This window comes from Ovis canadensis, chromosome 2, assembly GCF_042477335.2.
Source record: "Ovis canadensis isolate MfBH-ARS-UI-01 breed Bighorn chromosome 2, ARS-UI_OviCan_v2, whole genome shotgun sequence".
Taxonomy (NCBI): Eukaryota; Metazoa; Chordata; class Mammalia; order Artiodactyla; family Bovidae; genus Ovis; species Ovis canadensis.
In genome coordinates this window covers 28,500,789-28,524,495 of record NC_091246.1, presented here as the reverse complement: position 1 = coordinate 28,524,495, position 23,707 = coordinate 28,500,789, and the positions used below count along the sequence as shown (strand labels likewise).

Below are 23,707 nucleotides of genomic sequence, written 5' to 3'. Positions count from 1 at the left end.
CTCTGTTTTGTCACTCAATTATAAGTACATCTTTCTATGTCATAAAATCATTCTGCAACATATGACTGCATACAATTCTATTTTAATGTCACATGATGCCTTATTCAACTTAATGGACATTATATCCCTTCCCTTTTTCTCTGCTTCTAAAAGCAATGCTTCAGTGACTATCCTCTCCTGGTACCTAAGTCTTTGTGTATATCCATGATTTAAAAAAATTATTCTTTTTTTACTTATGTTTTTGGCTATGCTGGGTCTTTGTCGCTGCGGGGGCTTTTCCCTAGTTGGGAGAGCAGGGGCTACTCTCTAGTGGTGTATGAGCTTTGCAGTGGCTTCCCTTGTCGTGAAGCATGGGCTCTAGGGTGCACAGGCTTCAGTAGCTGCAGCGTGTGGGCTCAGTTGTGGCTCCCGGGCTCTACAGCACAGGCGCAACAGTTGTGGCGCAAGGGCATGCTCCGAGGCATGTGACGTCTTCCTGGCTCAGGGATTGAATCCATGTCTCCTGCACTGGCAGGCAGGTTCTTTACCACTGAGCCACCAGGGAAGCACTATCTATGACATTTTTAAAGAGTAGATTTCTAAAGTAGATTTAGGGAGGGAGATAGTTGACCTCGAGGTGGCCGCAATAATCTTTGCTTTCTTATTCACATCCTTCTATAGTGTCTTCTTAAAGGCCAGACTCTATGGCCAATCAATTACAGCAGAGGTGATGGTGTGTGACTTCTGTGGCTGAGTTATAGAGGGCACTGCGGCTTCTGCCTTTCTCTCCTGGCTCAGAGCCACTCTGCAGAGTCACTCCTGAGTTCTTGACCAACAGAAACCGCTGGAGACATTAACTGATTATGTTTTAAAGCCACTTATTTGTTTTAAAGTGATAGATATGTAATAGTGTGAATATTTTGATCGAGAGGCCCAGTTCCACTTTGTTATCAGATAAACCCCAGCGTCTTGGTGGCTAACAGAGTACGGTTTATTTCTCACTCCCACACACCTAATGTGGGTAAGGGAGCTCCTCTGCTTTTCAACCAGGTAGTGCCCAGGGACCCAGCATATTTCAGTCAAGAAGCAGATCACTGCCTCTCACATCCAGATGGTGAGAATTAGGCAGGTGATCACACCCAGATGTATGGGACCCAGAAAATAATTTGACCAACTCTTGATGTTGAAGCTGAAACTCCAATACTTTGGCCACCTGATGCGAAGAGCTGACTCATTTGAAAAAACCCTGATGCTGAGAAAGATTGAGGGCCGGAGGAGAAGGGGACGACAGAGGATGAGATGGTTGGATGGCATCACGAATTCAATGGACATGAGTTTGGGTAAACTCTGAGAGTTGGTGATGGACAGGGAGGCCTGGTGTGCTGTGGTTCATGGGGTTACAAAGAGTCAGACACGACTGAGCTGAGCGACTGAACTGAACTGCACTGAGCATTATTTCTGCTAATGAATCGAAAGAAACTATAAATGGTTACTATATATTTTTAAAAGGTAAACGCAGAACTAAAGATCTATATATTGAAATCATGATTCACAATGAACAACAAATCCTGAGGGTGCTCAAATTTCCAGAGTTGCTACATGACAAACATGTACAAATACAGTGACTCTTCCATATGACAATCTGACAATCTATACCAAGGGCCTCTAGAATATTTATATCCTCCAACCCAAATAGGGGCTTCCCTGGTAACTCAGCTGGTAAAGAATCTGCCTACAATATAGGAGACCCCAGTTCGATTCCTGGGTTGGAAAGATCCCCTGGAGAAGGGGAATGGTTACCCATTCCAGTATTCTGGCCTGAAGAATTCCACGGACTGTATAGTCCATGGGGTCATAAAGAGTTAAACATGACTGAACGACTTTCACGCTGACCCAAATAATTTTGCTGCTGGAACTCTATTCTAAAAAGATGTTGTTTAATATGACAAAATCATTATGAATAATTCACCATAACATTATAAGAAGTAATGAAAAATTGTAGGCAACTGAAATGCATGCCAGGGAAAGGATAATTTGTCACCCCCTCCATGATAAAATATTGCATAATCATTACAAGAGATGCTTGCTGTGCAACTTGTCATAGCTGACACTATACTGTTATGGGGAGACGTCGCAAAATTAAATTATTTCAATGATACAAACACAGGGAGAAAACACTACATTCTTTATAACCTACCTCATTTTATAACCAGAAAAAAGTTGGTAGAAGCAATTTAAAAAGCGTTGTTGGTCTTTCTGATCTCTAGTCAAAGTCACATCTATTGGCTTCACTATCCCCTCCAGGTGAGAGCTTCCCTAAGCTTCCCCAGGAATGGATGCAGGAGAGGGGCAGGCCAGGTGGGAGCAGGGATGCTTCAAAGCATATCAGAGTGCTGGTCCTGCATCCCCAGGGATGGGGCTGGGATAACCCACCTGGGCACCACCCTCTTAGGCTGAAGTGAGAGCCCAGCCTAAGGCTGGGGACATCTCCCACCTCACTGGCTCCAGAAGTTCGTGGCCTCCATGATAGCCCCCCATGAGGTCCATGTCCTCCCATTACGTCCATGATGCCCATGATGCCCCTGGCCCCCCTGCTGCCTATAGCTCCCATGGTGTCTATAGCTCCGTGGTACCTATGGCCCCCAGGATGTCCATGACCCCCTGTAATGTAGCCACAGTGATGCTCATGGCCCCTGTGATGTTCATGACCTTCATGATATCCAAGGCCCTATGAGACCCATAGACCCTCAGTGATACCAAGGGATCCCCCTCAAAGGTGGCCTCTGCTCCCAGCCCACCACCTGCTGAGTGTACTGTCCTTCACAGACACCACAGGGTGTGGGCTGGGTGGACAGAGGAGTGGGTGCAGAAGTTAGTCACCAGGGTTTGGGCTGGGGAGGGCAGAGGGAACCCGGGCAACCCACTCATTTCAAGGCTGGCCTCAGGCCTCGGTCTTACTTCTCTGAACTGTGCTAGAGCTGTCTCTGCAGGCCTGTGTGCTGAGGAACATCAATCTTTGATCCTGGTGAATGGTGTCCTAGAGGGAGGGGGACTGGCTTGCACACATTGCTCATAAGCCAAACTGTGGATACTATTATTCCATTTTATAATGAGGAAACTGAGGCCCAGAGGATGGCAGAGCTAATGGGTGGAGGAGAGGGCTTGAAAGCCTGGAGGTCCAGCCAGAGCTCTCTCACATGATTTCTGTGAGGGGGCAGCTCCACCCTGGTGCAGGCCAGGTTCAAGCGGACAGGGACACAGGATGGGTCACAAGGCTCAGGTCTTGGTCACAATAGGGGTCATCACCAAAACTCAGGCTGCAGAGAGCTGCTGTGTCAGGCCCAGGGGCTGCCTCCTAGGGAGGAGCCTGAAAGCTGAAAGGGAGGAGAGGAGGAAGATGGCCAGGTTGTGGTGCACCCCAATCTCTAGAGGCTCTTGGCCTTAGCTCAGGGCCTGCATGAGAACAAGGCAAACCAGGCAGCTGGAGGATTAAAAGTGCCAGGGAGGACATGAGTCCAACGCTGTGATGTGATTATTAGGAGCAGAGGGAGTGGGGCAGGTGAGTCTGCCTCTTGCTCCCACCGGCTCCTGTTCTCGGTTTCGCTGCCCCTTGAAGTCACCGCCCACCTCCCTCTGGCTTTGCTCAGGTGCGTGGTGGCTCTGATCTCCAGAGAGGCAGCCAGCCGCTTAGTGACTGACTGGGAAGGGGTGCGTAATGCAGTGAGGGCCTGAGTGACTCTTGCAGGTGGCCCTGTGGCATTCCTTGGTCTGGGGTCTGCTCTCTCCCCTGTGCCCTCAGATCCTGGTGCCCAGCTCCCCACTGAGATGGCAGTTCCTCCTCCAATACAGCACATACCATCACTAAGGCCAGCAATGGTGGCATCACCCTGGGTCATCCCCTGATGGGTATGCCTCTGGCATGAGGCCCAACTTCACAGCAGTCAACAGTGGGTCCTAACAGCTGCCCTCCCTCCCTGGGGCTCTGGTTCAGCTGGCAGCTCACCCCTGAGCTGTGGTGAGGGGCAGGAAGCAATTACTGCCGCTAGGCTACCTGTGGTGTCCACCCTTCGCCCTGTGTATCTAAAAGACAATTGGACTGAGAATTTCAGAAGCTCTTTTCCTGTTTAAAAGCATCAGCCATAATGGCAAATGATAGCATTAATTTTTCTGCCTTTTTTTAAATGTTGCCCAGAAATTGCTTTTAAAACACATGCCGATTAGAGTGGATTCAGGTGAGTGCTTCCTCCCCACCACACTGGGCTCCTGACAGCCCAGCCAGGGATGGAAAGAGGCAGCAGACTGATTGGAGGTGGGCTCCAGGAACCACACAGGCCTGTGGTCACGGAAACACCAAAGTGGGTGCGATGCTCACTCCTCACCTCGAAATTGGGACATCAGGAGCAACGATTAAGGCAGTGTGAATTAGTTTTTAGGCAGCTTCGCAAACTGTGCCACTAAATATGTGTCTTCCCTTCTGGTCTGCAGTCTGACCTGGGTGATAGCAGCCAGAGAACTCCTAGCACTCACCACATCCTCAGAACTCATCCCTGGGAGCAGCTGTCACGGCTGGCTTATAAGCTAGGCTTTGTCTATCCACTAGGGATTTATGGGGTATCAATAATAGACATAGTTTTATCCCCCCACCTCCCCATCACTAGATCAGACCCAAACAGCTGCTGCCTTGCTCAGAAGCTTGACATTGTCTGGACAGTAACTGCAATGATCTAGGCCTTCTCCTTGGAGTTGTTCCCTCACGGTCATAACTTCACTCCCATAGCTTCAGGTATCACGTCTGTGTGCAGACCGGGGAGAAGGCCAACAGCCACATCTGTTCGCCTTCATGAGCAGAAGTTCTGCCTTTCTCCAGCAGACGGCCCTTTAAATCTTAGGGCCACCCCTCACTGCAAGGGAGGCTCGGAAATATGGAGCAGAACTGGCCCAGTCACCTGTCACCTGGGCTGAAGATGCTGTCCCTGGGGCAGAGATTGCCACGCAGTATTCATTCTTTCCTTCTTGATTTTTAGTAACTGAACCCCCAAATTTTAACTGGATTAGCCCCAAATAGATACCACCTCTTCCTGTCTTCTTAACAGCCAAATGCGACTGAGTTCCAAACCATCATCTCAACTCACTGGAGTTTTGTTCACAAGAAGGGAACAGTGGCTGTTCGGGAGGTGTCAGTACAGTAAGCCCACTGCCCTGGTGTTTGCTCGATGGAGTGGAATATCATTTCATAGCTTGATCCTTGGCTGATTCATCACATGGAGCTGCTTCTCTTCAGACAGAAAATTCTCACCATCTTCAGCCTTTCTCTTCTGCATAGTTGGGTCTCCCTCTAAGAAGGGGCCCACTGGGATATGGCATCCTGTGGGATGGATAGGGCTAGACAGGGTGAGACGTGTTTTAGATTTCAGCAATGGATTATTAGTTACATTGGAGAAGGAAATGGCAACCCATTCCAGTACTCTTGCCTGGAAAATCTCGTGAACAGGAAGAGCCTGGTGGGCTACAGTCCATGGGGTCGCAAAGAGTCGGACAGAATTGTGTGACTAAACTTTCACTTTCACTCTATTACTCACATACACCAAGAAAGCACCCATCTTGGAGGTCCAGACTGATGTGTTTTGAGAACTGTATAGACTGACCATCACGAATATCAAGTCTAGAACACTGCTATCCCCAAGAAAGCTCCCCCAGGCCCCTGTGCAGTCAAGCCCTCTCTCCCCACTACAGTTGCTACCCCTGTTCTCATCCGCTTTGCCTGTTCTGAATCAGCAAATAAATGGATTAATTTATTACATGTCTGGCTTCTTTCACTCACAAAATGTTTCTGAGATTCATCAGAGCTGTTCATGTATCAGCAGCCCATCCCTCTTCCCTCTTGAGCCCATCCCAATGCGGGGGCACCCAGCATGTTTTCACATTCACCTGCAGACAGTCATCAAGGTGGCCCTTGTTTGCAGCTGTTATGAATGAAACTACTCTTAGTGCAGTGTGTAAGGACTTGTGCAAGCATGTTTTCACTTCTCTCGGCCAAACAGAGAGGAATCTCTTGTGTATATTTATAAGAAACCACCAGACCATTTTCAAAGCGGCTGTACTATTCTTTACCAACAAAACATGAGTCCCAGTTGCTCCGTGCCTCCCTAACACTGGTTATTTTCTATCTTTAAAATTTTTAGATGTTACAATGATTGGTGGAGGTACTTCACTGATGACACTTAGCACACTTTCAGGGGCCCAGCCATTCATATATCTTTTGTGAAGTGTCTGTTAAAGTCTTTGGCACATTTAAAATGTTAGGTTATTCATCTTTTTAGCCTTGATTTTTAAAGGAGTTCTTTACACACTATGGCCACATGTGTTTTTTTCAAATACAGGTATTTTTTTCCAAATCTGTGTCTTGTCTATTACTTTCTTAGTCATGTCATTTGATCAGCAGAAGTTTTCAATTTTATAAAGTCCAATCTACCAGATTTTATTCAGATAAGTAAATTCAGATAAAACAATTTTATATTTTCTGATCAGGTATTTTTTTTAAGCATCCTGTCCTGGAGGCCCCTTTACCCGTAAGGCCAGCATACCAGTCCATTGCCTCTGAGCTCCAAATACCCTTGAACATTTCTCCTTCCTGGTGAGCAAAATGTCAGGCTCCCCCAGTACAGAGAACAGGAAGGGTGGAAAGAGGATGGAGTTCTGATACCTGGGGGTCTGAAGTGTGGAATTCAGGACACTTGGTGCCCATGCACCCCAAATGACATTCCTGTGACCTTGCAGCCCTGTCCTGGTGGTTACCTTCCCGAGGCCTCTAGATTCAGATTCTCCACTCTTGGCCTCCAGCTCCTTCTTGATGCTCCGAATTTGCTAGCACCCAGGCCAGTAGGCACAGTGCCTGGGCTGTGGTGGTTGCAGACCAGCCTGGCCCACACAGACTAGCAGATTTGCCTGCCAACTAGTGGGTTCAGGCATGCCTTCTCCATTGAGGCCCAGCTCTCTCCAAGCTGACCTCCTCAAGTTCCCTTCCTCATCCCTGGGGTTTCCTAGGGCTTTCTTTTAGGTCTCATCAGTGCTTACTAATTGGGCCTATTAGACATCCTGTTCAGGTCACTGTGTGGTCCCTACCATCTGATTGGACACAGATTAATACAGTCACAGAGATACTCTCCAAGGTCTGTGATCAATGAGACATGAGATCCATCAATACAGATACAGGTAATTGTTTTTTAGCCACTAAATCATTTTTAAATTTGCAGTTCAGCAGTGTTAAATGATTTCACCTTGTTGTACAAAAGATCTAGAACTTTTTCATCATTCCAAACAGAAACGGTCCCCATTAAACACTAATTCTCCATTCTCTTTCCCCCAGTCCCTGGCAACCCCCCCATCCTACTTTTTGTTTTTATAATTTGATAACTGTAGGTGCTTTATACACGTGGAATCGTACAGTATCTGTCCTTTTAAGACCAGCTAATTTCGGTTAGCACAATGTCTTCAAGGTTCAACTATGTGTCACGTGTCAAAATTTCCTTCTTTTAAACTGAATTATGTTACCAGTGTCCAGAGCAGGAAGGACTCTGGACCCAGGCTCAGATTCAGAGCTGGCAGTCCCTGAGTGCGGCGTGGCTGTGGGGGCCTCCCTGGGAGCCCGCCAGCAGTCCCTCTGCTCCTGGGGTGTTCCTGGAGCACGTTCAAACTGGGCTGCTTCTCCTCTGGCACTCAGAGGACTTTCCTGCCACCCAAACAGCAGATGGTCAGGAAATGAAGGCTCACTCCAATATCAACCAGGGGAAAATCTAATTCAATTGGCAAAACATAGAGTCAGAAAAGCATGTGGCTTAACACATGTCATCTTGTTAGGTGGCGTTGGCTTTCAGAGACTAAGGACCAACAGCTGGGCTGGGGCTGGGACAGGGCAGTGGAGTATCGTGGTTTTCTTGGTGTCAGCTTCCCTCCCAGGCTCACAGGCCTGGGTGCATTTCTCCTGCATCCCTGTCATACGGTGTGACTGGGCTGGATCCTCAGCCGGGATACCTGTAATTGGCCGGATGCTTATCAGGTGCTTTATACGATGTGCCACTCAGGGCAAGTGCAACTGTGATGGCACAAACCCCAAAATATCAGTCACTTAATCAAGAAAGACATTCTTTCTTATTACACAGAAGACGTCCTAAGGCAAGCAGGATGGGGCTGGTGTGGCAGTTCCATGCTGTCAGAAGCCCAGTTTCCTCCTAATTTCCTGTCCTGCTGTTCTTAATATGTAGTCCCTACCTTGTGGCCCAAGATGGCTGCTTAAATTCCAGCCATCCTGCTTGCATCCCAGCCAGCAGGAAGGAGGAAGAGAGAAAGGAATACGCATCCTACATTGTAAGACTTTTTTTTTTTTTGGCCACACTGTGCAAATTGCGGGATCTTAGTTCCCTGACCAGGAATTGAACCATGGCAATGAGAGCACTGAGTCCTAATCTCTGGACCACCAGGGAACTCTCTAAGACACTTATTAGAAGTTTCTGCACAGTTCCACTCACATCTTTGGTTAGAACTTAGCCACGTGTCTATACCTAGGTGGAAGGCAAGCAGGGAGATGTACTTTACGTTCCAGGCCTCCATATTCCTAACTGAAAGTTCAGGATTTCTGTGATAGAGGTAGAGAAGGGATGATGGAGGGCACTTAGCCATCTCTGTTGAGTGAGTGAAGTGAGTAAAGTCACTCAGTCATGTCCAACTCTTTGCGACCCCATGGGCTGTATAGCCCACCAGGCTCCTCCATCCATGGGATTCTCCAGGCAAGTATACTGGAATGGGTTGCCATTTCCTTCTCCAGGGGGATCTTCCCAACCCAGGGATCGAACCCAGGTCTCTCGCATTGCAGACAGACGCTTTAACCTCTGAGCCACCATTCTGATAAGTTCTAATCATTGTTTAAGTTTAAATCTTATTTATATCTACATTTTTGTTAAATAGGCTGACCACACAGTATGAAATTCAAAACAGTGTGTTGAAACCTCTTCCTCTCGCTCCTGCCCCCTTCTTGCTCCTGCACTGTTCCTTTCCTTTTCTATCAGGTGATGGGCCTCCTGGCCAGCTCTTGGGGGACTTGAGTGCTTCATGGGAAAAGGGTTCCACTCACAGGAGACCAGTGAGGTCTCTGACATCTCCCTCCCAGGGTTTCTTCAGTCAGCAATCAGGGGGGCCTGGGGGCCTGGCCTGTACTTTCCTATGGCATTAAAACTGTTTAGTCTGTCCTTGCTGAGTTGGCCAGTGTTCAGCTAGTGTCCGTATGAGGAGGCATCCTCACAAATGTTTGCTGAGTGAATAAGTGAAGGGTCAGCTCGCCCCTGCAGCTCCATCTCGCAAGTGGCGCTAGTGGTAAAGAACACACTTGCAGATGCAGAGGACACAAGATATGCGGGTTTGATCCCTGCATCAGGAAGGTCCCCTGGAGGAGGGCCTGGCAATTCACTCCAGAATTCTTGCCTGGAGAATCCCATGGACAGAGGAGCCTGGCAGGCGAGAGTCCATCTTAAAGTTGATCATGAATGAAGCAACTTACAGCGGGCTGGTGGAAAAAGCAAGAGAGTTTCAGAAAAACATCTATTTCTGCTTTATTGACTACGCCAAAGCCTTTGACTGTGTGGATCACAATAAACTGTGGAAAATTCTGAAAGAGATGGGAATACCAGACCACCTGACCTGCCTCTTGAGAAATCTGTATGCAGGTCAGGAAGCAACAGTTAGAACTGGGCACGGAACAACAGACTGGTTCCAAATAGGAAAAGGAGTACGTCAAGGCTGTATATTGTCACCCTGCTTATTTAACTTATATGCAGAGTACATCAGGAGAAACGCTGGACTGGAAGAAACACAAGCTGGAATTAAGATTGACGGGAGAAATATCAATAACCTCAGATATGCAGATGATACCACCCTTACGGCAGAAAGTGAAGAGGAGCTAAAAAGCCTCTTGATGAGAGTCAAAGAGGAGAGTGAAAAAGTTGGCTTAAAGTTCAACATTCAGAAAACGAAGATCATGGCATCTGGTCCCATCACTTCATGGGAAATAGATGGGGAAACAGTGGAAACAGTGTCAGACTTTATTTTTGGGGGCTCCAAAATCACTGCAGATGGTGACTGCAGCCATGAAATTAAAAGACGCTTACTCCTTGGAAGAAAAGTGATGACCAACCTAGATAGTATATTCAAAAGCAGAGACATTACTTTGCCAACTAAGGTCTGTCTAGTCAAGGCTATGGTTTTTCCTGTGGTCATGTATGGATGTGAGAGTTGGACTGTGAAGAAGGCTGAATGCCGAAGAATTGATGCTTTTGAACTGTGGTGTTGGAGAAGACTCTTGAGAGTCCCTTGGACTGCAAGGAGATCCAACCAGTCCATTCTGAAGGAGATCAACCCTGGGATTTCTTTGGAAGGAATGATGCTAAAGCTGAAACTCCAGTACTTTGGCCACCTCATGCAAACAGTTGACTCATTGGAAAAGACTCTGATACTGGGAGGGATAGGGAGCAGGAGGAGAAGGGGACGACCAAGGATGAGATGGCTGGATGGCATCACGGACTCGATGGACGTGAGTCTGAGTGAACTCCAGGAGTTGGTGATGGACAGGGAGGCCTAGCGTGCTGCGATTCATGGGGTCGCAAAGAGTCGGACACGACTAAGCGACTGAACTGAACTGAAGCAACTTAGCATCCAGCATCTCCATCAGTAACTCTGGACCTTGGACACTTACTGCACTTACCCAAACCTCAGCTTCCTCTGCTATTAGAAAGGGAACTGGAATCCTCACCTCACAGTGTAGTAGGCAGAGTACAAAGAGAGACGGCCAGTGGTCGGCTGTGTCTGGGATTGGGAAGCAGCAATGTTTTCCTCTATCTTTCTTCCCAGAGAAAGAAGGTTTCCTTGAGTGCAAATGCTTTGTCAAATCTCACATCGATGCCCCTGGCGCCTGATTGTGCCTCCCTGCCTGAGTTGCACACCCATCCTGAATGGCCAAGCGCCACCAGGGGGCGCAGCACACCAGCGTCTAAGAAAGGACCTGCTGTCCAGGAGAGTGAGCAGGGAGAGAGGGCACAGGCCTTGGTCTGAGGAGTGTGGGGAGTTTAGTCAAAGATTTTGTTGGGCACAGACACGTTAAGGGAAAAATAAGGAAACAAAATAAGACACATTAAGGAAAAATCAACTTCATCAAAATTAAACACTTTTGGAATCAAAGGACACTATCGAAATAGTGAAAAGACCATCCACAGACTGGGAGAAAATACTGGCAAGTCACAGATCTCACAAGGATCCAGTGTCCAGAATATGTAGAGATGTCACAAAGGTCAACCACAAAAAGACAAACAACACGATTCAAGAACTGGCAAAGGTCTTGAAAAGACATTTCTCCCAGGAAGATATGTAAATGGCCAATAAACACGTTTTGATGCGCAACATCACAACTGTTAACCAAAACCACAGTGAGGTGCCCCTCACACCCACTGGGATGGATAGGATAGAAAAACACGGAAATTAAGTGTCGGTGAGGAGACGGAGAAATTGGAGCTCTCATACACTGCTAGTGGAAAAGCAAAATGATACAGCCACTGTGGAAAACAGTTTGGTGGTTCCTCAAACAGTGAACATAGAATTGCCTTAGGATCCAGCAAGGCCACTTCAGTTCAGTTCAGTCACTCAGTAGTGTCTGACTCTTTGTGACCCCATGAATCGCAGCACGCCAGGCCACCCTGTCCATCACCAACTCCCAGAGTTCACTCAGACTCACGTCCATCGAGTCCGTGATGCCATCCAGCCATCTCATCCTCGGTTGTCCCCTTCTCCTCCTGTAGCCAATCTCTCCCAGCATCAGAGTCTTTTCCAATGAGTCAACTGTTTGCATGAGGTGGCCAAAGTATTGGAGTTTCAGCTTTAGCATCATTCTTTCCAAACAAATCCCAGGGCTGATCTCCTTCAGAGTGGACTGTTTGGATCTCCTTGCAGTCCAAGGGACTCTCAAGAGTCTTCTCCAACACCACAGTTCAAAAGCATCAATTCTTCGGTGCTCAGCCTTCTTCACAGTCCAACTCTCACATCCATACATGACCACAGGAAAAACCATAGCCTTGACTAGATGGAACTTAGTCGGCAAAGTAATGTCTCTGCTTTGTAATATGCTGTCTAGGTTGGTCATCACTTTTCTTCCAAGGAGTAGGCGTCTTTTAATTTCATGGCTGCAATCACCATCTACAGTGATTTTGGAGCCCCCCAAAATAAAGTCTGACACTGTTTCCACTGTTTCCCCATCTATTTCCCATGAAGTGATGGGACCAGATGCCATGATCTTCGTTTTCTGAATGTTGAGCTTTAAGCCAAATTTTCACTCTCCACTTTCACTTTCATCAAGAGGCTTTTTAGTTCCTCTTCACTTTCTGCCATAAGGGTGGTATCATCTGCATATCTGAGGTTATTGATATTTCTCCCGTCAATCTTAATTCCAGCTTGTGTTTCTTCCAGTCCAGCATTTCTCCTGATGTACTCTGCATATAAGTTAAATAAGCAGGGTGACAATATACAGCCTTGACGTACTCCTTTTCCTATTTGGAATCAGTCTGTTGTTCCGTGTCCAGTTCTAACTGTTGCTTCCTGACCTGCATACAGATTTCTCAAGAGGCAGGTCAGGTGGTCTGGTATTCCCATAGACCACTTAGGTATATACAAACACGTGTACATGATTGTTCATAATGGTCAAAACCCAGAAAGAACCCAAGTGTATATGATTGGATGACAGATTAAACAAAATGTGGTGTATTCAAACAATGGAAAAGTAATCAGCTATAGAAGGGTGAAGTGGTGTGCGTGCTGCAGTGTGAATAAACCTAGAAAACACACTGAGTGCAGGAAGCCAGACACAGAAGGTCACATATGTTATGATTCTATTCATATGAAATGTCCTGAATAGGCAGATTCAGAGTCAGATTCATGGATGTCAGGGTGCGGGGGCCCTGAGTGGGGGCTGATTGCCTGTTGGGTACGGTATCTATTTTTTGTTTTCTTCTTTCCCAAACTTTATTAAAGAAAAAGCAACAGTGATTGCTTTCTAGAACATAGTCAAATTTCTGGGAGTTTTCCATTGAAAATGTAGCGTTTGCTTCCATATATGCCAGTGTGTACTACGTAGGAGCGATGCTGAAATTCTAATTTTGGATGAACTTTCTAATATTCATCTTCCACCCAGTCTGATCTGTCTTTGGATGAGCAGTAATCATCTGAGCAGTCACTATGGCTACATTAATTTTTGTCTGCAGCTCTCTGAGCTCTTCTATATGCACCAAGTGCAGAATTTGAGCAGCTTCATTAAGAACCTCAGCTCCTGTGTTAAAACCAAGAATACGCTTGTCTTAAGCAGCAGGCAAGCCCTCTTCTGTTGGGTTTGTGTTAGCAACTGCATGCCATGTCAGGGTTCCTGGACCAAAATGTTAATTGCTTGAAGCACTGCCAGGTAATCACCATGGGTTGACTCTGAAAGGCAGCCTGGGCCAGGACACCTGCCCTAAAATTAGGATTATTTATGTCCAAATTGATCATGGGCTCTGCATTTTTAGTTGTGTTGTCAGCATTTTTTGCATTATCAGTTACCAAGTAATTGTGTTTTTCAGCATTATCTTCATATCCAAGTCTAACAGCTAAACCAAGAATCCAGCCAATTGCTTCTTGTCCATCTAGAATCTTGAAAGAACAGTGAACATCTCTGAGAAACTTTTCAAAGCATTTGGGTTGGTCACTGTCATGGATTACCTCTGTCTTCAGTCTTACAGTGTCTGAATTTCTGGTCTTCAAGGCAAAAATCAAGTTTCTAAATTTTGTTTTATCTGTTCAGTTAAAGAGGTAGGTTGTGGCAGATAAAGGCCATCATGCTTCCTGCTTCAGCTGGGAGGGCCAGATCTTCTTTTGTGATGATGAGAACGTTCTGGATTTAGTGATGATGATTGTCTTAGTCCGTGAATGTGCTAACAACCCCTGAATTGTACACTTTAAAAGGGTTTTTTTTTATGGCATGCAAATTATGTCCCAATTTTTTAAAAAAGGTTTTCTTGGTCAGAGTGAAATGTAGTGGCTGAGTATTGGTCATGTCCTTGCAACTCTGGCCTTCTCCCATCTTGCCCCCTGGGGGCAGGGGAGGCAGGCAACCTGGGGGGGCAGGGGGGAAGAGGGGCAGTTTCCAGACAATTTCAGCTCTCTGTCAAATTCATATCCTCATTCATTTCACCCTGTGATTCTGTGATTCTTTCTCTAGGGCACAGTCGGGAGATGTGATGGAAAACTGCAGTGTGGCAGACAGAAGCACAGCTGGGGGCCAGGCTGTATGGGTGGGGTGGGGGTATTCACCGTCCCTGGGACTCTGCTTGGCTGTCCCAGGGCAGTTGCAGCATAGGAGCTTCAGGTCTGTGGTCCATCTGGGCATCTTGAAGGCCATGTGCTCCCATCCTGGAGAGATTCCAGCAGAGCTGGCTGACACCCCTCAGGTCCTGGGAGAGGCTTCCTCTATCAGCTCAGGGCTGGACCAGATGATGCTGATTTTCTGTGTTATTCACAACATGCATGCATTTAAAAAAGAGTTCCAGTGTTACAAACCGTACCTCAGAGTAGACTAATTTATTTAACAAATAAACGCTGTTTTACAGTTGGCTTCCCTATTTGCTCAGATGGTAAATAATCTGCCTCCTGTGCAGGAGACCTCGGTTCAATCCCTGGGTTGGGAAGATCCCCTGGAGAAGAGGATGACAACCCACTCCAGTATTCTTGCCTGGGAAATCCCATGGACAGAGGAGCCTCTGGGCCACAGTCCATGGGGTCACAGAGAGTTGGACATGACTGAGCGACTTTTCACTTTCAGCTACTATCAGCTGCGAAAAAACCGCTGAAAGGTACATCCTTGTCATGACTTCAGAATTTTGCCTAGTTGCCTGTGATGAAATCTTACCTTTGGCACCTGTGGTGAGGTTAGGGTGAAGTCAGACAGAGGCAGCACCTCCCAACCCTGAGAAACCAAGTGCAGCAGAGTGTTCATCATGAGCTGACCGTGAGCTCGTGCTGAATATCATGGTGTGCTTCTAAAAGTGCAGAGCCAAGAAAAGTACCAGAACAGCATAGGGTGTGGGAGCTCCAGGTGTTGGGGATGCAGGACAAGCTATCTTCATCTCTATTATTATGGTTTCCATCCTGCAGGTCAACAAGGAAAGCTCAGCTGTTGCTGCTGCTGCTAAGTCGCTTCAGTTGTGTCTGACTCTGTGCGACCTCATAGACGGCAGCCCACCAGGCTTCCCCATCCCTGGGATTCTCCAGGCAAGAACACTGGAGTGGGTTGCCATTTCCTTCTCCAATGCATGAAAGTGAAAAGTGAAAGTGAAGTTGCTCAGTCGTGTCTGACTCTTAGTGACCCCATGGACTGCAGCCTACCAGGCTCCTCTGTCCATGGATTTTCCAGGCAAGAGTACTGGAGTGGGTAGCTCAGAGAGATCAGCAAATCTGTCCAGGTTTTCCCAGCTGACCATACGGGGGCAACTTTCTAGTTCATCCTTAGCAGATTGTGATCCTGTCTTTTTGCCTATTCATCTTTCCTCCCTTCCCTCCCTCCTTTCTTCCCCCTTCTCCCTTCCCTCCTTCTCTGTATCCCTACCTTCTTCCCTCTTTCCCTTATTTCCATCCTCCAATCCTTTGAGCAGATTCATTCACTCATGAATGAATGAGCATGAATGAACATGTTCATTCACTCATCTGGCTGTCCTCCTCTCCTTGCAAGTGGGGAAACCAAGGCTGGAGAGAGGCACCACCCCCTGCTTAAGGCCACTGAGCCTCCTGGCTGCCTCCATCTGTGTCTGAAGGGCCTCATGCCATTTGTGTTAAATTCTTGTGAAAGAAGATGAGGGTGTGAGGCTGCAGGCTTGGTCCTCCCAGGCAAACTACTGACCCTCTCCTTGGACCCCTGTGAATGAATGCTGGTGCTTTGTGAACAGAGGTACCCGTGCAGCCCTGGGTCATGCTGGCCCTTCCCCAGGTGCCACTCTGAGAACACCCTGGACTCCAGTTAACACTGTCTATCACCCTTGGTCCATATGGTATGGGGGGCACTGGCCTCTACCACCAGAATCAGGCATGGTCTGCAGGCAGGCATGGGGACCCCAGGGTCAAGGGTCTGTCTGGCAGGGACCAGGCATGCACTAATCGATCAGTCCAACAGCCTCCACCCCAGCTGTGGCACAGGCAAAGTGGGCCCTGGGAATTGAGATGCTGATCCAGCCCAGCATTATCTGGAGAAGGATGGAGAGCTCAGGGCATGCGCCCTCAGCTGCCTAGAGCTGCAGTGACCACTCCTCCTGTGCCCGGGCCTAGGCTGCCCACTGGAAGCACTGCAGATGTCTGCTCTGTCACCCTGATGGTGACCTTGCTGGTTGGCAGATAGGAAACTAAGGCCCAGGGGACGAGCTTGTTGCAGTATCCACCTCCCCACCCCCAGCCTAGGCATCTCTGCCTCAGGCTGGTGTGGCCTAGGGTGGCCAAGGGGCTGGACTTGAGTCCAAGCCACACTTCTGATGGCCACCATAGGGGCCTTCATCTTGAGGCCAAAGGCCTTGCTCCATGGGGAGCCCAGAGGAGTGAGATGGGTCAGTTAGCACAGACTCATCTCCAACTGGCTCAGGCCCTGCTGGGGCGAGGGGGCTGCCAGACCAGAGGAGCAGGGGCTCTGGGCTGTGACCTGAGTGCCTGTTGCAGAGAAGCAGATGCTCTGATGGTGGCTCCACGTCAGGCAGGGCTGTGGGCACGTCAGGCAGGGCTGTGGGCCCCTCAGGGACCTCACCCCTCTGCGGAGGTGACTTCTGAGCCTAGGGCTGACAAAGGAGATGGAACCAGTGACTCAGAAGCTGAGCGAAGGTGGTCTGGAGGTCAGCAGGGCAGGGAGATGTCAGCCTCTGTAAGGACAGTTAGAAGGAAAGAAAGCTGGTTTGAGCCCACGGGCAGAGGCTGAGCTCACAAGTGACGGGAGACATGGAAATTAAATCCTTGGGGGGATATAGTGTTTCTCCTAATGCAAAAGTCAATTAATGTGCTCCGTGGGCAAGCCTACGACACTGGTGGAAGTGTAAATTGGTACAACCTCTCCTGAGAACAGTTTGCCAAAATCTGTCACAATTATGAATGCATGAACTTCTGACCGAGCAGCTGGTTCAGGGTTGGCCAAGCAAGTGAGTGCATGGTACAAGCTGTAGGACAGCCATGACTGCCATTTGAAAATACTAGAAAAGCATGAAAACAAAAAATGGAATTCACCCAGATAGAAATAAAAGTGAAAGTGAAGGTCACTCAGCCGTGTCCCACCCTTTGCGGCCCCATGGACTATAGATTCCAAGGAATTCTCCAAGCCAGAATACTGGAGTGGGTAGCTGTTCTCTTCTCCAGGGGACCTTCCCAACCTGGGGATCAAACCCAGGTCTCCCACATTGCAGGCGAATTCTTTGCCAAGTGAGTCACCGGGGAAGCCCAGATAGAAATAACCACTGCTGTTATCTGGTGTATTTTCTTTGAGATTATTCCTTTATTGGCTGCTTTAACAATTGTTCCTTGAGCTTCCAGAATACATCAAGCTTTCTTGTGCCAGGAATCCAGTGTGGAGTGTATCAGTCCACATTGCTGCAGTAACAAATTATCACAAACTCCTTGGTTTAGGATAACGAAGGGTTACCCAGGCCTCCCCCTGGAACCTTGTCATTTCCAATCTTTTGGTATATATAGTAACTCTGAGATAAACTACTCTAGGTCTAAATCTTTGCTTTCCTCAGGGTAGATGCCAAAAGTGAATCAGAGTAAGAAATAAGTGTGAGGCTTTTCCAAGCTGCTTTCCTGAAAGGCTGGGACTGACTACTTGCTCACAGCTTGTCTGTCTGCTCCCCTCTGCCAGCACCGGGCCTTATTATTAAACCAGGACTGCTAATCTCCACATGAAGATGCCAGTTTGTTTTACTTGCCTTCTAACAGTTCCTGGTGAGACAAAACTGTGGTTCTATACATTCCGAGACTTTCTGTGCTTGTTGGCATGACTTTCATCCTCTTTTCTTTGGGGGAATTTGGCTTTTTTCCGCTAATACTGAACCCGTATTGACTCATGTGAATTTCTGTATATTAATGATAACTCTCCTTGCCCTTTGTATCTGCTGTGAATCTTTTTCCTCAAGGGAATGGCTGCCTTTAGATCTTGTTTCTTAATATTTAAAAATTTGATCAATGTTATCTTTCTTTTTTAAATCTCTGATCTCTCCTCCCTGCCCTGCCCCCTTTTGCTTTTGTGTCCCCTTACAACCAATACACACACGCAAACACACACATCTAATAAATGATCACTTAAAGCTCCCTCCAGCAAGAGACAGGGCCTCTTTTGACCCTGGAGGCCTAGTTCTATAGCCTGATCACCGCGTGCTCTTGGGCAGCTCCTTCTTCCTCTTCTAGCCTTGGTATCTCCTGTTAAAAGCCCTACTTTGCTCTTGCTGGTGTCTGTGTTGGCCTCTGCTCCTCAGCTTCAGAACCAAGGCACCCTGCCCCCTAGCCCTCCTACCGCTCACATCCTCACAGACAGACCAGAACCATGTCAAGCCCCTTGCAGCCCACTATACCCCACATCTTTACCCCATGGCATCCAGGGCTCAGCTCCTGCTTGTCTGTCCCTGTGATGCTGATGTAGAGACCACCGCAGGGCCTGAGGCTGCCTGCAGTATCCTACTAATGCCAGTTATAGTTCAGGTCTTTATTCAAAGTGGAGTATGATTCTGGCTGTTGGGGCCTGCCCAGTTACTTTGTAAAATGGCAATTTTATCTCTAAGACCAGTAAGTGTTGGAGTCACTGCTGTGGTTTATTGATCAGTGACTTCATTCCTGGATGTGTAGTTCACATGAAACCTTATAGAAAAACATGTTGCAGCCCAATGGCCTCTGAGGTTGTGACCCACTGCCTTGGCAGGTGTGTGCAGAGTGTTGAGCCTAGGAGGGTGGCATTAATGTTTAATGAGCACCTACTGTGTGCCAGGTTGTTTAGGATCCTCCCACTCTCCCTTGCATGGTCTGATGAGGTGAGCCATTCAGCAGATGAGCAAATTAAAGCCACAAGTATAAGAGGAATGCATGGGGGTTGGTGCAGACATTCAAAGAGGAGCCATGCCTCCTTCCCCAAGGTCAAGGTCAGGGTGTAAGTGGGATGCTTCCTCCTTATTTTGGAACAAGCCCTCTTCCCACATCCAGTCTTTGGACCAATGAGGGACATGTACCCAGTCTGGCATGTCAGAACATCCCAGCCCTGTCCCCAGGGGTGGTTCAGGGATGAACACGTGACCTCTCAGCTAAAGACATCCATCTCCAAGGCTTTTCCTAGAGCTGTGGAGGGAAACACTGGGAATGTCAATGTGGAGCTACTGGTGGGCATGGGTGCTCTTCCAGGAAGAGTCAGACTGTACGTGAAGCCAACAGAGAAGGAAGCATTGCTGAAAGACAGGCAGTGCCTCTTCTTACGATGTGGTCATTTTCCAAAGTGTGCACTAGGCCTGGCCACCAGTGAATCTGTTTGGGCAGCAGGATGACAAAGAGGCAGTAGGTCCACAGCTAGCAATGGCTGGCATGCGCCAACAGGACTAGTAGGAGAAAGGCCAGAATTTGGGGCCTCACTAGGATGAGACTTCTCTAGAGGGCTCAACAGGTGTTTGGTGATGATATATTTTATGACCCAGACACCTTTTCATTCTGAATGAACAGGCATTCCCAGGGGCAGGTATTACAATTTAAACTGGATCTGCTGGAAAACCCCAAGTCAAGTAGGCCAAGTTTCCAGCCAGTGGAAAAAGCCTCTTTGGCATCCCATGGAGAATTATGTGTCTCCCCTGAGAGCTCATGGGGGCTGATGGGGCCCACTGACTGTAAAGAGGAAACTCTGGGTGTGACCCCTGTGAAGCATGGTGGCATAGCCCACCTCGGCCACTTGTCAGAACCTGTCCTAGACGGTGGCCTGGCTCTGCTCTGAGGACTCCAGCCAAGGCCTTGCGGCACCTGGCTCTCCACGCCCACATGTCTGCCCTCCCTCTCCTCGCTAGCTCTGTGGTCCTAAGCAAATTGCTAAGACATCCAGCCTCCACGTCCCCCTGGGGGAGTGGGGATTCAGCGGCTCTCTTGAATCAGGGGTCATTTTTCTCTGTCAGGTCCCACCAGCAAGGAGATAGGTGGCAAGGTAGGAGGTGGTCAGAGTCCAGGATGGCTACCACGTCTCAGTCCTACTGGTCTGCTAGAAGCCCTGGGGATTCGTTTAGTGATTCTGTCACAACCCCAGGAACTGGGTGCTGCCACCACCCTGTGACTAATCAGGAAACTGGAGTTCAGAGACATTAATTAATGAATTGCAGTTCATGGCCAACAGATGGTGCCAGGATTCGAATCAGATCCAGGCTTCCAGACCTTTGCTGAATCAGTGCGCCCCCTTTTCCAAAGACATGGGCCACACATTAAGTGAAGCTACCTCTTGTCCAAAGTGCAGAAAAATGCACAAAAGCAAAACCATCTACTGCTGACATTTTGGTGTGTTCTCTTCTGGTTTTTCTCCAGTACATTGTCACTTCAAATTATCTCTAATCACTTCCTGCCTCATTATAAAACTCCAAGAGCATTTAAATGGCTTCGTCATATTTGATTATGTCAGAATAACACAGTTTACTGAGCCATTTTCCAATTGCTGAAAATTTACATTATTCCTAATCCTTATTATAAACAACCCTTCAGTGAACATCTTTATGCACCACCATCCGCATAGCTGCTCACTTCATTTGTGACCAGGGAATTACTGACTTAAAGGGTATAAACATTTTTTACATTCTTGCTCCAACTATGAATTGCTTTCCAGGAAGCTTGTGCTAGCCTACTCAGTGGATCCATTTGGGCAATAGGATAAGAGAGGCAGTGGGGCCATGGTAAGCAAGGGCTGGTGTGAGCCATCAGGACTAATAGAACACAGCCCAGAATTTGGGGCCTTAACTGGGATTTGGCATCCCAAATCCCAGGCAGAGGACAATAGATAGATGTGGTTAGGGTCAAGCTAGAGTTGAGGGAGGGTCAGCTCAGTTGGTAAAGAATCTGACTGCAATGCAGGAGACCAGAATTTGATCCCTGGGTCAGGAAGATCCCCTGAGAAGGAAATGGTAATCCATTCCAGTATTCTTGCCTGGAAAAATCCCAGGGATAGTGGAGCCTGGCAGGCTACAGTCTATAGGGTTGCAAGTGTTGGACATGATTTAGTGACTAAACCACCACCTCTCACTCCTCAGCCTGCCCATTAAGACAGATCCCCCAAGAGTTGAGAGTTGAGGAGAGAGCTGAGGCCGAGACTGGGCAGAGCATCCATTCAATCCTAGGGCTTAGACACCAGGTGTTGACAGGCTAATTGAGCACACTGGGGACCCTGCTCCCACTGAAACCCAGACAGCAGTGCATACTCCGAGTATGGACAGAAGAAAGCTGTGGAGCTTGGATGGGTGGCCACCTCAGGGGATGCTCAGCCTCGGGGACTCGGAGTGTGGAAGGGGGCTCTGCTGTGCTCTGGCTGCTCCCTAGGAGAGGAGTGGAGCCATGTGACCGGCTCTGGGGACCAAAAGAAGTCTGATGGAGAGTACTGTATACCCCCTGTTCAGTGGATGGGGACAGGAGCTCCTTTCAATCTGCTGCTGCCAGCAGTTCCTCTGACAATGCCTTTCTGAAGCCACTGGAGGCTGGGAGAGATGGAGCACAGATTCCCAGCCTCAGTGCTGTATGGGGTGGAGCTGGAGGTGGGATGGATCGTGGGCATGTGACAGAAGAGCCAGCAGAGTTAGAGCTCCAGGGGCCACATGGGCAGAGGTGTTAAGAGAGGATGCGAGAGAGCTGGCGTGATGAGGCATGTACCAGCTTGCTGAAGACCAGCCCCTCAAACTAGCAAAAAGTCAATGGGGAGGGACTAGCCACAAAGCTCTGAAAAGGCTAGAAGGCAGCAGTTTCAGGCTGAGAGGCAGCTCACAGTGAGGTGTGAGCTGGTTCACCTCCAGGTCAACTGTCTGCAATCAACAAACTAAGGCAAGACTCTGCCTCTCTTGTGCTTCCCATCTGATAACAGGGCCCCCTAGGACAGTGTGGGGCAAGACAAGAGAATTCCTGCAAACTTAGCTCAGCACTGGGGATCATCATCATTATCGTTATTTCAGCAGCATGACTTACTTTAGGCCCCACCACCCACTGGGCTCAGTGACTCATCCCTATTTTCGATGGCTATCGGGTACTCTACTCATGCTATGGCAGAAAGTGAAGAGGAACTAAAGAGCCTCTTGATGAGAGTGAAAAAGAAGAGTGAAAAAGCTGGCTTAAAACTCAACATTCAAAAAACTAAGATCATGGCATCTGGTCCCATCACTTCACGGCAAACAGATGGGGAAAAATGGAAACAGTGACAGACTTTATTTTCTTGGGCTCCAAAATCACTGTGGATGGTGACTGAAGCCATGAGATTAGAAGATGCTGGCTTCTTGGGAGGAAAGCTATGAGAAACCTAGGGAATGTATTAAAAAGCAAAGACATCATTTTTGCCAACAAAGGTCCATATAGTCAAAGCTATGGTTTTTCCAGGAGTCAAGTACAGATGTGAGAGTTGGACCATAAAGAAGACTGAGCATGGAGGAATTGATGCTTTCAAACTGTGGTGATGGAGAAGAAACTCTTGAGAGCCCCTTGGGCTGCAAGGAGATCAAACCAGTCAATCTTAAAGGAAATCAACCCTGAATATTCATTGGAAGGACTGAAGCTGAAGCTCTAATACTTCGGCCACCTGATGCAAAGAACTGACTCATTAGAAAAAACTCTGAAGCTGGGAAAGATTGAAGGCAAAAGGAGAAGAGGGCAGCAGAGGATGAGGTGGTTGGATGGCATCACTGACTCAATGAACATGAGTTTGAGCAAACTCAGGGAGATAGTGAAGGACAGGGAAGCCTGGCACACTGCAGTTCATGGGGTGGCAAAAAGCCGAACATGACTTAGCAACTGAACAACAACAATGTTACTCAAGACCCCTGATTCAAATTCCTGGGGCTTTAGGAGAGATGAAAACATGGAAAATGAAAACATGGAAAATAGCCTGTGTTTTCTTCTGCCCTTTTCCCTATGATCCATGCAGGTCTCTAGAGCCATGAGGACCCTCTTTTTACAAAGCAAAGTCAATCCTGCTCTGAGGCACGAAAAGAGTGCTCATTCAGTGGGTCTCAGGTGGTGGACACAAGCATCATCTCTTTTGTGCAACCAGGAGTTGGGCCACACTCCATCTATTTCCACCAGAGACAGAGAATGAAGGGCAGGCTGTGACCAAGGATGATGGTTGGGGTGAATGCACTGCTTCGGCTCTGGAATTTACCATGACTCCTGCCGAGGGTGAAGGCTGGTCTGAAAGTGTGCAGGTGCCCTCTGTGCCCACCTAGTAGTTCCCGCTGAGACTGATCTGCACACAGCTCAGGCCACTGAATGGGTAGGAATGACCATTGAATGGTCTTAGCTGTTCAGACTCTTAACCATAAAATGGAAATAAACTGTTTCTAAAAGTTGAATTCATTATAAAAAAAAAAAAGCCTGGGGTCAGGAACTGAGCTGTGCAGTTTGGGGTGGTCCCTGATGGGAGACTGAGGGCGGACAGAATCTCTCACAC

At 48.0% G+C, this 23,707-nt stretch overlaps 1 pseudogene; it reads right to left on the bottom strand.

Annotated features, from left to right (window-relative positions):
• Window positions 1-13,160: 13,160 nt before the first annotated feature.
• On the bottom strand, window positions 13,161-16,005 carry LOC138432320 (RNA transcription, translation and transport factor protein-like; annotated as a pseudogene).
• Between the last annotated feature and the right edge of the window lie 7,702 nt (window positions 16,006-23,707).